Source organism: Sitophilus oryzae, unplaced genomic scaffold (assembly GCF_002938485.1).
Source record: "Sitophilus oryzae breed Bouriz unplaced genomic scaffold, Soryzae_2.0 scaffold_482_pilon_pilon, whole genome shotgun sequence".
Taxonomy (NCBI): Eukaryota; Metazoa; Arthropoda; class Insecta; order Coleoptera; family Curculionidae; genus Sitophilus; species Sitophilus oryzae.
The window spans coordinates 934493-948550 of NW_022147065.1; the positions used below are offsets into that span (position 1 = coordinate 934493).

The following is a 14058-nucleotide window of genomic DNA, read 5'->3' on the forward strand; positions in this document are numbered from 1 at the left end:
ATTCCAGAACTATATTCTATTTATCAGAAATAGATGTCCTGGTTTTAATTTAGTTTAGTGTCAATTTTAAGAATTTATGGTTTATGGGATAGAAGCGAAGAAAATCCGAATGACAAATATTATTAGAATGTTGAAAATTAAGGCGTTTAATAAAATAATTTGTTTTGATATATACAGAGCAGAGTGCAATGATTTAAATCAACGGATTTTTTATTTTAATCATGGATTTAAATAAAAAAAATCAACTTATTTAAAAACTTATGATAAATCGAAAGATAACTGAAAAAATTATAAAAGCTTTTCCTATAAAGCTATAAACAAGTATTCCTATATCAAATATACCCTATATCTATATACACTTGCTGGACTTGCTGTTGTAAAGTTTAAATACTTTAATAAATCGAAAAATAATTGTAAAAGATACAACTATTCATAACTAATATCTATTGATCTATTAAAATGTTGGACCGATTTTTGAAGTTATTTCGTGTGAATCCACTACACTTCTAAATGGCAGAGATTTATTTTGAAATTGTGAAGTGCCAGAATTTCGGTATTTGAATACATTTCATTTGCAAACTCTAATGCAGAACTAGTTTCTTCTGATGTTAGGTTGTATTTTTAGTCCCGAGTAATTAAACTTAATCAATGTAAAAAGATAAGCTGGAGTCAAGGCTGTTTTATACCTTTTTAGAGATCAGCTGAATGTTGATCAAGCTAACTTCCGCCTTCCCTAATCTATCATCGAGTTCATTCCAAATTTCTACCGACATTTTTTCTGGAATGTACTTTGTGTACTTTGAATGTGTACTTTGAATGTGTACTTTGCACTTTGAACATTAGCAGATGGTACTAATTTTATTTAATTATTCTCTACTTAAGACAGTAATGACTAAAAAATCCCTTTGATCTAAGCGCCCATTTTTTTGGCGGAAATAGGGGCATCGGCGTAGTTTACTGAATAAAATATATCGGTGACCGATGTGGAAAAACGACATGCGCCGTAGAAATGTTAATATTGTCAATATCTGGGAGAGTTACAAATTAAAATAAAAAAATACGATTAAAATTAAAAAAAATACAACTTTGATATATTTGGAACTTATATCGGATATATTGGAATATTTATTTGGAACACTCTATATCTTGTAAAAATATTTTTAAATTGTAGCTCTAATAATAGTCCTTCAACGAACCTAATACAATTTGAAAAAATCTAATCGTCTGGCTACAATAATCCCTATCGTATGAGGTAAACCCTGTATAGAAATAGTGTTCCAAGATATATATAGAGACTACAAATTTTAGGGATATTTAAATTTTTGCCTTGTATTTTGACCATTTGAATTTATATGCCCACATGCGAAAACTTATCTACAGTGCATTCTTTGGTCCATATTATCTATTATTGTCAATACTAAGGTAAGTTTTTTTTCCCTGATACTTGTAAAATAATCTCTCTAGGGTATATCTGGGTTGTAAAAAATGTATATTTTACTATTCAGTTTTATTTCTCAAAATAACAAATCAAAAAATAAGTAAATTTCGTCCTATTGCTGCCAAAAGTCACTAACTAACATTTTTTCGAACAACCAAATTCAATCACTAACTAGGTTTTGAATCGGAGAATCGATTGCAAATGTCATTAACAACGATTTCTGGCTATTTATGTTTTATTTTAATACCGAATAGTTACTAACTATAACATCTTTATGCAATGCAATTCATCTTTAGACGCATTTTTCTCGGAAGTAATAAAAAGTAAGTTAGTGACTTTTGGCAGCAATGGGACGATTTAATAAGATTAATGAAAGAGAGACATACTCTTGAAAATTACTGAGAGGCGGCATTCTGCAATGTAATCCAACAATTTTAAACAACTTGTATAAGATGTAACATTTAAATGAGGAAGCTAAGAACAGCTTGTTTGGTACAAACTCGTCTAAAGATCATAACGTGTATGCTAATTGGATCACATCATCTCTGTCTTAACCTTAACCTCAGCGAGAATCGTAAAAAAACATATGTAAGCTCTAGACCTTATTTTGTTACAACTTAACAATGTATAATTTCTCTAAGAATACTAGGACTTAAATTATTTTATGTTTACGAATCGCCAAATTTCTTGATTGCCATTTAAAATAAAATTCGCAGAATCCTGTTAAATTTAATTTTTCCAAAAAATTGTCGATATTTGGTATAGAGGATGTTAATTAAAATTGCAAAAATTACCTTTAACAAATTACTTATTTCTAATTTACTATACTGAGTGGTTTTCGACCCATATAACTTTTTTATTTTTTCAGATAAAATACGAGATTTGCTATTTCAGTATATGACATAATATGAAGATTGATTAGGTTAGGCGTAGTCAATTAGTTTTGTTCACTTCCTGTTTCACCGGAAATTACCCAAAACTACAACTTTTGATTATTTAATGGTAGGTACCTTGTAATATCCTAATAATATTCTCTGCAAAATAAAATTACACTAAATCACCACAATACACCAAAACACTTTTACTTTTACACAGGACGCGCGTTTCGCTAACCATGTTAGCATCATCAGCAGATGATTATAAACTCATTAGTTTGGGATAAACTCATTAGTTTATAATCATCTGCTGATGATGCTAACATGGTTAGCGAAACGCGCGTCCTGTGTAAAAGTAAAAGTGTTTTGGTGTATTGTGGTGATTTAGTGTAATTTTATTTTGCTGTGTAACACCAAAGGTTCCAACCCTCAACTGTAATAATATTCTCTGTATATATGTACCTATATATATTTCTGTGTGTGTCTTGTTATTTTAATTTTGTTCTTTTAAGTTATTAATTTTCCACTCAATTAAAACAATACGGTACCCTTGGCATTTTTTACTCTATTTGATAGAAAGTGGCATTGTGAATAGGATGACATAATATATGTCAACTTTTGACAATTTTGCTTAAATAATAATATTTTAAATTTCAATCTAGATTTCCGCCACCATAAATGTAACTACCAATTTTGGTATCAAATTATTGGTAATAAATTATTTTTACAAATATGCTAATGAGCCGCCTTTGTTCTTATTCAGAATGTAATTTTCTATCCAATAAACTAAAATAAATACCGAGGGTACCGTTTAAAAATCAAAAGTTGTAGTAATTTCCGATGAACCACGAAGGGGCTTAAAATAATTGAATAGGTCAATCCCGATTTACTAAATAAAAAGTAGATATACACCCGGTATATCTACTTTTTTTTGTTTTATGTTCTAATAGAACTAATTTAGAATACTTTGTAAAATACATTAGGTTTTTAAGTTCACATGGAAATAATATGTATAAATATTAAATATCTCTTTAGCGTATTCATATTCCCCCAATGTATTTCAGACACACACACAATCCTACACTAATCTAGAATTGACCTAAAACCGAGTACCTTTACCACTACTTGGCTATACCGGGTGCGTCTCAAAAGTGGCTCACCCCCTATAAATTTTTTATTTTTTCAGATAAAACAACGAGATTTGGTATGTTAGTACATGACATAAATTGGGATTGATTGACGTATTTAATTGCTTTTGGTCACTTCCGGTTTCACCGGAAATGGCTACACATTTTGAGTTTTAAATGGCACCCTCGGTATTTTTTTATTTTATTCAATAGAAAATGACACTCTGAATCGAATGACATATCATATGTCAACTTTTGACATAGTCACTCAAAAACAAATTGTATTTTAAATTTGAATCGAGAGTGCCATGGCTGTGTTAAAAGCACTAATATTTAATCAAGGAGCCTTGGAAAAATATATTTGATCGTTTAATGTTTTTAGTGTCTGGTCCAGGGCGGTTAATAGATGCCCAAATCGTATTTTTAATCATATCTCAATTTTTTCAAATGGAACGAGGGTGGTTCATTAGCATATTTGAAAAAATATTTTTTTACGAATAATTTGGTACCGCACACTTGGAATTTCGAGTCAAATTGTCGTTAAGAACCGCAGGTTACAATTTCAAATAAACCATATGCGAAAATGTCAAAAGTTGACATATGATATGTCATTGGATACAGAGTGTCATTTTCTATCGAATAAAGTAAAAAAATACCGAGGGTGCCATTTAAAAATCAAAAGTTGTGGTCATTTCCGGTGAAGCTGGAACTGACCGAAAGCAATAAAATTGAATACGTCAATCAATCCCAATTTATGTCATATATATGTTATCGACGCCTATGATCCTTATGATAGGCAGTCATTTTCACGCCGTGCCTGCACCCCGTGTCCGCTGATGTTTGCGAGTAGCGGAGTAGTAGGCTTTGGGAAACAGTTGAATGTCGGAGATTGTTGCTTTCGGCATGATTTTCGGCCGAGAGAAGACGTTGTTTGTCAAGATAGTTAGAATTATATTTTAAATATCAATTTCTGTTAAATATATTAATCTCCCGATTACATCAGAAGTGACGATGAGTTTAATCCAGCGTTCTTAGGCCGTAACGGCGTATTTCTGACTTACTGACGACTATTGACTTGACTTTGACCTTTGACCATATCGTTTCGTAAATGCGTCGGTTTCGAGGATCGATTCGGTGATCGATCGTCTCAGATACGGGTACCCGTCGGCGTCAGATTTCGAATACCGTCGTCGGATCGGCGAAGCGCGAAAAAAAAACCGGAGGGATCATCCTGCTAGCTCTAGTGCTCGAAGATATTAGCGAAAAAAAAATGCAGTGCTGGAAAGAAGCGTCATATTACACCTATAAGTTACAAACGCCAGAAGATAACAGGAAAAGGTAGTGAGCCAACACATTATCTGAACAAATCTCTTCTAAAAGGTATTAAAAAAAAATGGCTAAAAAAATCGAGATAAATTCTAAGGTAATTACGAGATAAATTCTAAGGCAGTATTTTTATACAGATGAAAATTGAGTTTCTAATAAAATCTAGCCGTATATAGGTAGATAAATATATATGTTAAAATGATGAAAATTGGAGAAGATCAACACTGTAAATCAAAGACAAAAACAATTTTTATTTCCGCTCGAAACATTCAGTTGCTTATGTAACTATAGGCTGAAAAATATAAAACGAAAACAATTTTTTTACTCCGCTCAAAAACACTGAGTTTTATCTCTAGGCTAGCTGAAAAATATTATTCGACATTATCGAAAAAAAATGTATACTTAGATAAAATAAAGCTAAAGGAATACATACACTGTAATTTATAGAAAAACACATACAGTGTTTTTATAAATTAAACAAAGAAACACTTTCTCATGGATCATAGTATTATCACTAATCTTGTGGTATTATGATTAAACTAATATAAATAAACACATTTTGGATCTAATATTTCAAAAATTCATTTTAAGATGCTGTTTTTAACGTAGTCTTTAAGAAAGTTATTTTATTTTGTACCTATTTATGTAGTTGAATAAAAACATGGTAGTAGAAAAGTTAAATAGGTTCCGAATTTCAGGTTTTGCAAATTCATTTAAGAATTATATCAAAAATTCACATAGTTTATAAGTATTACATTTGTTTTTCAATTATTATAATATAATTTTAACCACCTCATTATATTTCAGAGTTTTTCACTTTAATTCATGTATTTCACTATTTCAAGAACTTTATTCTTCGTATACGCCATATTTAATAGCAAATAACCCTTCGATTAGTGTTGTAATATATTGACACATTGTGAATGTTAAAATAGTTGTGTAAAATTGTTAGAAGATGAGAACGATGCGTTTATTAAAATATACAGGGCTACTTTTTAATAAAAGTGTAATTTCTTGTAATTAGAAATAAATGTAAATGTCCAGATGGGTAATCTAGGCGCAAGAGTACTATTGTATAGTAATTTTCACAACACGCTTTAGATATCTTGCAAACAAACTACTAAAGGACGACATAAAATAAATATAGTGGGAAATAACAGATTGTTTCAGTAAAAACATGTTTAAATAGTTTTTAACAAAAATGTCTAATAGTTAATATACAACTAGCAAATCCGATTATCTTAATCTTATATAAAATGCATACACTTTTCATATTATGCGTAAACAAAAATAAATAAAGCGGTACTATATTATTTTAATTTAAAATACATAAACTAAGCTACCTAGGTATGTACTTAAATCTTTATGCGACGTTAATATATGAGTTTTACAACCCCGAATAAAGAAATCATTTAGGGATACCCTTTTACCTAAAAAAAACGAATACTTTCAATATAAACTAGCCATATCTCACTACCTGAATACTGTTGGACATCCACGTGGAATGGGACAAGTAGAGAGGCATAATCTCTAGTATGCGTAACAAGTTGCATTACGATATCTAGGTTGAAAATGTTTCAAACATGCAGTTTGGATTGTGTGGAATCTAAGCACTAGGAGCAAAATGAGCGTATCTGGATAAGTTGCGTTTATCCCTCCGGGCGTAAATGATAAAGTCGGCGTTAAATTAGTAGCGAATTATGCGAAATATCAAGCGGATTAAAAGAAAAATTGGATGCGTAGCGAACTATATTCAGCGTCAGATCTACTAAGGATCTGCTAAGGATCACTTCGACACAGCTAATAGGATCCAGTCAATCTCCATGGTAGACAGGTTCATTTAAATTTCTAAGCAGCTGAGGATTGGTTGATATGAAGTTAGAAACATCCAAGAATGGTATGCACGGTCAAAGAACAAGTATTGTGGAATAGCTAGGTTTGGCAAGCTATGGACTTGGTTATGGTAGATTCAGACGTGTATTAGGATAGGAAAAAGAAGGAGTAGGGTTAGTTCTACCCGGTACTCTCTTTTTCAAGGTATACGTTAGTATGATAGCTGGAAAAGGCGTGTGGTGGTTGCTAAGGTATGAGTTTACCACCTAGATGCTTTGTGAGTAGGGCGGACAAGACTTGCGAATAGGGATGAGTCCCGGTATTCGGTCTGGTTAGTTCGACCCGGATTGCTCTCTTTTCCAGTGGCTGGAATAGGCGTGGGCCCATAGTTAGATTTTAGGTTTTAGATTTAGAATTTACAATTTAGATTTAAGATTTTAGAGTTGAGATTTAACTTTATTTTGTTGCACGCAAGCTGCAGATTGCGTGTAACACCAATATATAATAAGTAATTCGTTTATTTTACCTTTTAAAATTGTCTTTTGTCCCTGAATAATTTATTTGTCCATCATGAGTTTTTGAGTATTGTTTCTGAGTGAGTTACGATATTCTATTTTTATTTATTTAAGTAGCAAATAAGACGTAGCTCCAGTATGAGCAGTAAACAATCTAACATATATTTTTTATTTCAGCATTTAAAAATGTCCTTTAAACGATTCTGATATCTATGTTTCTCCTTTTAGTGTGTTGAAATAATGGTAACAATTAGCTGATAAGGTTTAGTCAATTGGTTTTGTATCAATTGTCTTGTATCAGCAGCAAACAATCTAACATAATATATTTTTATTTCAGCATTTAAAAAATGTCCTTTAAACGATTCTGATTATTTTTGTCATTTTAGTGTGATGTAACAATGGTAGCAAGTAGCTGATAAAGATATGGCTCAGCAGCAAACAAGCTAATAAATATTTTTATTTCAGCATTTAAAAATGCAATTTAAAAGGTTCTAATTATTTATGTCCTTTTAGTGTGACTGAGAGGAGTGAGGACACTCATAAGTCAGGAATGGCCGAATGTTATCGACGCCTATGATCCTTATGATAGGCAGTCATTTTCACGCCGTGCCTGCACCCCGTGTCCGCTGATGTTTGCGAGTAGCGGAGTAGTAGGCTTTGGGAAACAGTTGAATGTCGGAGATTGTTGCTTTCGGCATGATTTTCGGCCGAGAGAAGACGTTGTTTGTCAAGATAGTTAGAATTATATTTTAAATATCAATTTCTGTTAAATATATTAATCTCCCGATTACATATACTAACATACCAAATATCGTTGTTTTATCTGAAAAAATAAAAAAGTTATAGGGGGTGAGCCACTTTTGAGACGCATCCGGTATAGGTGTGAGCCACTTTTGAAAAAACACTTTTGAAAATATATCACTTTTTATACTACGTAACGGAAAATTATTATAAACAAGTAGAAGTCAACATGTTATAAAATATTAATATTATTTGGGCAACTAACATGGTTAGCATAGGTATTTGTTTACCTTTTTTTACGTTTATTTCTATAAATAGGATTCACGTGTATGATATTTTCTTTATAATAAGTATTGATAATTCGTACAGCTTTTATCGGTTTTATAATGGGCTTCAAATATAAAATTACTCGGATTTGGGGTTAAGCGACAACATAAAATCGGAATTTTAAAATTTTCTAAGTCGACGACTGGTCGAGAATTTTTAGATGGTCACGTATATTTTATGGAGACGATATTTGCATAAAGAACTGTCTGTCCAGAAGTTGATCTGGTTACGAAATTGATTATTTATGAATAAAGACTAATTTATTCGTTGTAGGTAGGTTTTGCGATTCACCGGTTATCTCATAATTTAAATATCGCAAGTATGTAGGTATTTAAAATAGTTTTTTATTTTCATATTTATACCAAAGATTTTATTGATTAAAAAAGAATATTGAATTCGAATTTCTTTTATGCCAATTTATTGCACCACGTATTAACTATATACCTATAATTTTCTTAATGTTTTAATTTTCCATTTATGTATAAATATGTAATATATGTTACTGAAAATGATGTATATAGGCCATTTATAATAATACCCGGCCAATAAGGTAAGTACTCAATTTCATCGCATAATGTCATAGCCCGGATATTTACGGAAATGGCCATGAATTAAAGGCAATGTTAAACATTTTGGCTTTTGTCGGACATTGTCCGAGTAATCACATTGACCACATAATATTGAGAAATGTCGAAAAACAACAGCTATCAGCAACAAGAACAATATACAATAATAGCTAACATTTCCTCAGTGCCTCCGTTAGCCTTTTCTACTGAATCCTGACTTTGACATTGAATTTTAAAACTAATATATTTAAGGCAATCAAATTCAGCAATAAAATTAAAAAAAAAGACAGAATCACAAAAAAAAGGTTGCAATCAAAATTCATTCGTGTAATTTCGTGTCGACGGGATAGGCAATTACTTGTAGAGGTTAGGTCCGGGTAAAGTCGTTAAATCGGTAATTTTTCTGCAGCTTATCAATATTGTTCAAATCGTTGGATTTTTACGTTAATGGCCCGTCAGTAACAACAATGTTCAACCTAAGTGGGAATATACCGTATTGACTACCGGTAATTACTGTTAAAGGCCGGGTTTACATCAATGTCAGTAACAAGTATAATCACTGTAACAACATTGTTAAAAATAACATATTTGAATTTCTATGAACTACTCAGTATATCTAAAATATTAAGGAAGGTTTGAAGTGAGTTCTGAAAAACGTAAATAATATTCAAATGTACTTTGATATCAAACTCAATCTGGTTGATAAAAGAATTCTCTTGAAACTGCATCAATCACAGTGTGTTCATTCGAAACATGATGAATGTATAAAAAATCGAAGTCGTCGATTAAGACCAGACCTATTTCAGATTTATAAAAAAGGAAACTTCCAGGTCCGGAACAATAAATCATAAAAATAGATAATTTATATTTGAGAAATACTCGATTTTTTTTATCTCAGTCCTTTTTGTAGTTTGAACAGTGTCAGTAATGGTAATCTTGGGTAATAATCCATATAGTAAATGTCATATACAGGGTGTCCCAGCCTGAGCGTGCATTAGAAGTTTCTAGAGAACCACAATATCTAGATCGGAGATTTTTGTACATCATTGTTTTACAACGAGATCTATCGATTAAAAATATTTTCAATATGGCGGCACTTCCGGAAATACCGGAAGTTGACAATAACTTTCTTATTTTAAATGGGTGCCCCCATTTTTTATTACATACTTAAATTCTTTGTAAAATTCTATGAATATTGTATTGGACTTCTACTTGTATGTTAAACGCTCTATATCTAACATTAACCGTTTTTGAGAAAAAAAAATATATAAAATTTTTGAACGAAAAGAACTACCTGCCAAAAAATGTGTATAGCCTAAAAGTCAAATTCCGTGATTACCACTGCCACTGTGACATAAAGAGAAGACATGAGGCTATCTCTATCAAAAATTAAATTGTTCAAATGTGATATAATAATGTCGGTAGCTGTCATGGAATTGAGCGATTTAAAAATTATTATAAATAATTTTTTCCAAATGGAAACCCACCTTTTTTTAATTCACTAGTCAAAAGATTTTGTAATTCGTTACTTTTTAACTATACATGTTCCTATACCTAAAATAAATCGTTTTTAAATTATTTAAAATTTAATTTGAAAACGTATATTTTTCTTGATTTTCTCTAGCTTCCTTTGGTATTAAGTGTCAAACTGCCAGGTAATTTATTTCCGTTAGAAAACGAATTATCTGAATTTCCTATATTATAAATACTGCTTGCTTAAGAGTTTAAAAAGTGCATTTATAAAAATATATCTTGTACTTTCGATCTTTAGTAGTAGTTCTTATACAGTTGAGATCATGCGGAATAATATTCCGCATGATCGAAAAAAAACTGCGCAAAGTTGGCTCGGAAATGATGCTGCTTTTTAAACTAAGCATCACAATATGACATGGCCAGATCTATTGTTTTACACCACTTGACAGTCAGAGGCTACTGGTTAAAATCAAGAAAAATATACGCTTTAAAACCAAATCTTAAATAACTTAAAAACGATTTATTTTAGGTACAGGAACATGTATAGATAAAAAGTAACGAATTGAAAAGCCTTTTCAATAGTGAAATAAAAAAAGTGGGTTTCCATTTGAAAAAAATGATTTAAGATAATTTTTTAATCGTTCAATTTCACGACAGCTACCGCCATTATTATATGACATTTGAACAATTTAATTTTTGAAATCGATAGCCACATGTTTTCTCTTTATGGCACAGTGGCTGTGGTAATCACTAAATTTGACGCTTAGGCTATATACTATACACATATTTTTGACAGGCCGTTTCTTCGTTCAAAAATTTTTTTCTCAAAAACGGTCAATGTTAGATATAGAGTGTTTAATATCAAAATTCATTCTTACAAAGAATTTAAGTATGTAATAAAGAATGGGGGCACCCATTTAAAATAAGAAAGTTGCTGTCAGCTTCCGGTATTTCTGGAAGTGCCGCCATATTGAAAATATTTTTAATCGATAGATCTCGTTGTGAAACTATGATGTGCAAAAAATCTCCGAGCTAGCTCTTGTACTTCTCTAGAAACTTCTAATGCACGCTGAGACTAGCCCTGCATATTCCAGGCAATTATTAGTATTTCTAATAACTAATACATCTAGACATTTTAATCTGTCGTTGCTCTCAATTTCATAGGTAAATGTAATGGAAGGAAAACGATTATTAATTTAGAAATAAAATTATCGATGGTGTTAGAATGTGTGTCAAAAAAACGCAAAAATATCATCTACATACCTAAACCATACTCTTGGAAAATACTCAAACTGATGATCCTCCAATTCAAATCTGCTCATGAATAAATTAGCCAAAAATAGAGTCAATGGATTACCCATTGTCGTGAATTTTGTTTCATATATAGTGATGTAAGTTCAATATATTCAATCACATTTTTGAATTACATAGAGACCATTGCGTTCAGTAATTCCTTTAAGTAGTCTAAAGTATGTGGAATTGGAATACTTGAAGATACATCAAAGAAGACCAAAATTTCACCATCATGTAATATTATATTATATTTAATTTTGTTAATGAACATTGTTTTTAACTGAAAATTAGAAAGAACTCTATATTGTTTTTAGTACCCAGATACAAGTAGGTATTTAATCTCGTAAATATGGATTGTGATGAACTAAAACTTGAAAAATAAAACTTGAATCATGTGAGATCACTAAGATTGTGTCAATTTATGGTAGTGTTCCTCAAGGATCCGTCCTTGGCCCAACCTTGTGGAACATTCTGTATGATAGTTTGCTAGAGACCCGCATGCCAGATGGAATTACACTCGTTAGTTTTGCAGACGACATCGCCATGGTTGTAACAGCTAGTAGTGAGGAATCTTTGATGAATTTGGCCGACACCGGACTAATGGCGAGTAACAAAGTGGATGAGGAGGCAAAACCTTCAACTTGCACCTCATAAAACTGAAGCAGTTCTACTAACGACCAAGAGAAAAATAGCTAGACTATATTTTAATGTAGAGCAAACAATAGTTAATCGAAGTAGTGCCATTAAGTATCTTGGTGCATGGCTGGACTCAAAACTGACGTTCGGGGTACATATTGACAGAACTGTTGTTAAAGCGCAGAAGACGATATCGGCATTGACTAGTCTCATGCCGAATATCAGAGGTCCCAAACCCTCCAAAAGAGGTATTCTGGCAAGTGTGGTACATTCGCAATTACTGTATGCAGCACCGGCATGACATACTATAACGCAGAATAGAATACTATAACGCCAAACAACTGCAGAAACTTATAAGAGTGCAGAGAATAATATGCATCAGAGTTTGCTGTGCATACAGAACAATATCTGGTGAAGATGCTTGCGTTGTAGCTGGAATTCCTCCAATAGAGCTTCTAATAAAAGAAAGACATGCAGCTTACTGTGTGTTATCAAGGCAAGAAGCTCGAAGTAAAATGATTACTGAGTGGCAAAATAAATGGGAAAATGGAAAACATGGCAGATGGACATATAAACTTATCCCGAACATTGAAAAGTGGATTACTAGAGGCTACGGAGAAGTAGACTACTATATAACTCAAGCGTTGTCGGGTCATGGGTGCTTTGGTAAATATCTGTTTGTTCGAAAAAAAAATACCACACCTCAGTGTATACAGTACATCTGTTGGATCTGTGTCTATGAAAGGAATGCGGGCAAAAAAACATTTAAATAAACAGCAATATATTTTATACGTCGATTTGACGAGTGCGTCACCGCAAATCGCTCCGCCCACTCACTTTATTGGCTACTTGCAAATTTGTCGAATTTTTATTGATGGGACGCGTTATCTAATTTTTTAGGAAAAACATCGAGAAAATATCGTTTCCCCTCTCACGGATACCCCGGAGCTACAGAACGGACAGACGTACTGTATATTGTCATGCCGAAGATGACGCAGAACATACTTTATTTGAATGCCTTAGATGGGATCAAATTAGAGGTCAATATTTGCAAGATACAAAAAAAGTTTTCAACATAGGAAATGTAGCAAATAGCTTAGTTGACGGAGAAAATGCCTGGGACAAAGTTACAATGATTATAAGGATTGTGATGAACTATGTCTTAATGAAATCGCGGTCTGTGAAAAGGCTTTATTATCACCCTGTATTTATTAGATCCTAATACAGAATAAGACTAACACAATTCTAAATGATTATGAAGTCGATAAAAAGGCGTAAAAGAAAAAGTGTTTGAGCGGCGCAATACGCAAACCCCCAGGCTAGAAGTTATAAGTTACCATTGAATAAACATAGGAAAAAATAATCTGCTACTGTATAACGATCGATATAATTTATGGCCTCTAAATGAAGATGGTGCGGACTTTTTCTTTCGCTGTTTAATATTCCTAAGTGATCCAGAGACTTTATAAGTGGAAACTAATCGGTACTAATCCATCTAGCTGATCGTATAATCAAGATTTTTCCTTTCAACTTGATAAATTAATATTTATCTTAGAGAGATGTAGGTATCTTCGCACATAAATATTTAGTAGAATGATTTTTATAGAATTTCTAATGAGCAGAATTATTAGACTAGGTAAAGGAGTTTTTACTGTATTTGTAAGTATTTTTCTTAAATTGCAGTTCTCAAATGTTTCTGATATAAAATATATTCCCCAGCACAAAATTCCGAGTTGACCAAAATTTTTGACCAACCTAAAAATTTGACCAAGTTTGATGTTTCATAACTTTTGAAATCCGATTTTTATTGTTATGGTATCAGTGTGAAGATAAATTTATTGGCATTATTTTCTATTATTTTAATGGCTTGTATTTTTCGGTTAGGTGGGTTTAAACAGGGATAAATCA

At 31.9% G+C, this 14058-nt stretch overlaps 1 protein-coding gene across 1 annotated transcript in view; it reads right to left on the reverse strand.

Annotated features, from left to right (window-relative positions):
* LOC115886323 (laminin subunit alpha-1-like) overlaps positions 1–14058 on the reverse strand; it is a 180805-nt gene that overhangs the window by 41568 nt on the left and 125179 nt on the right. The gene's annotated exons all lie outside the window — the stretch shown is intronic.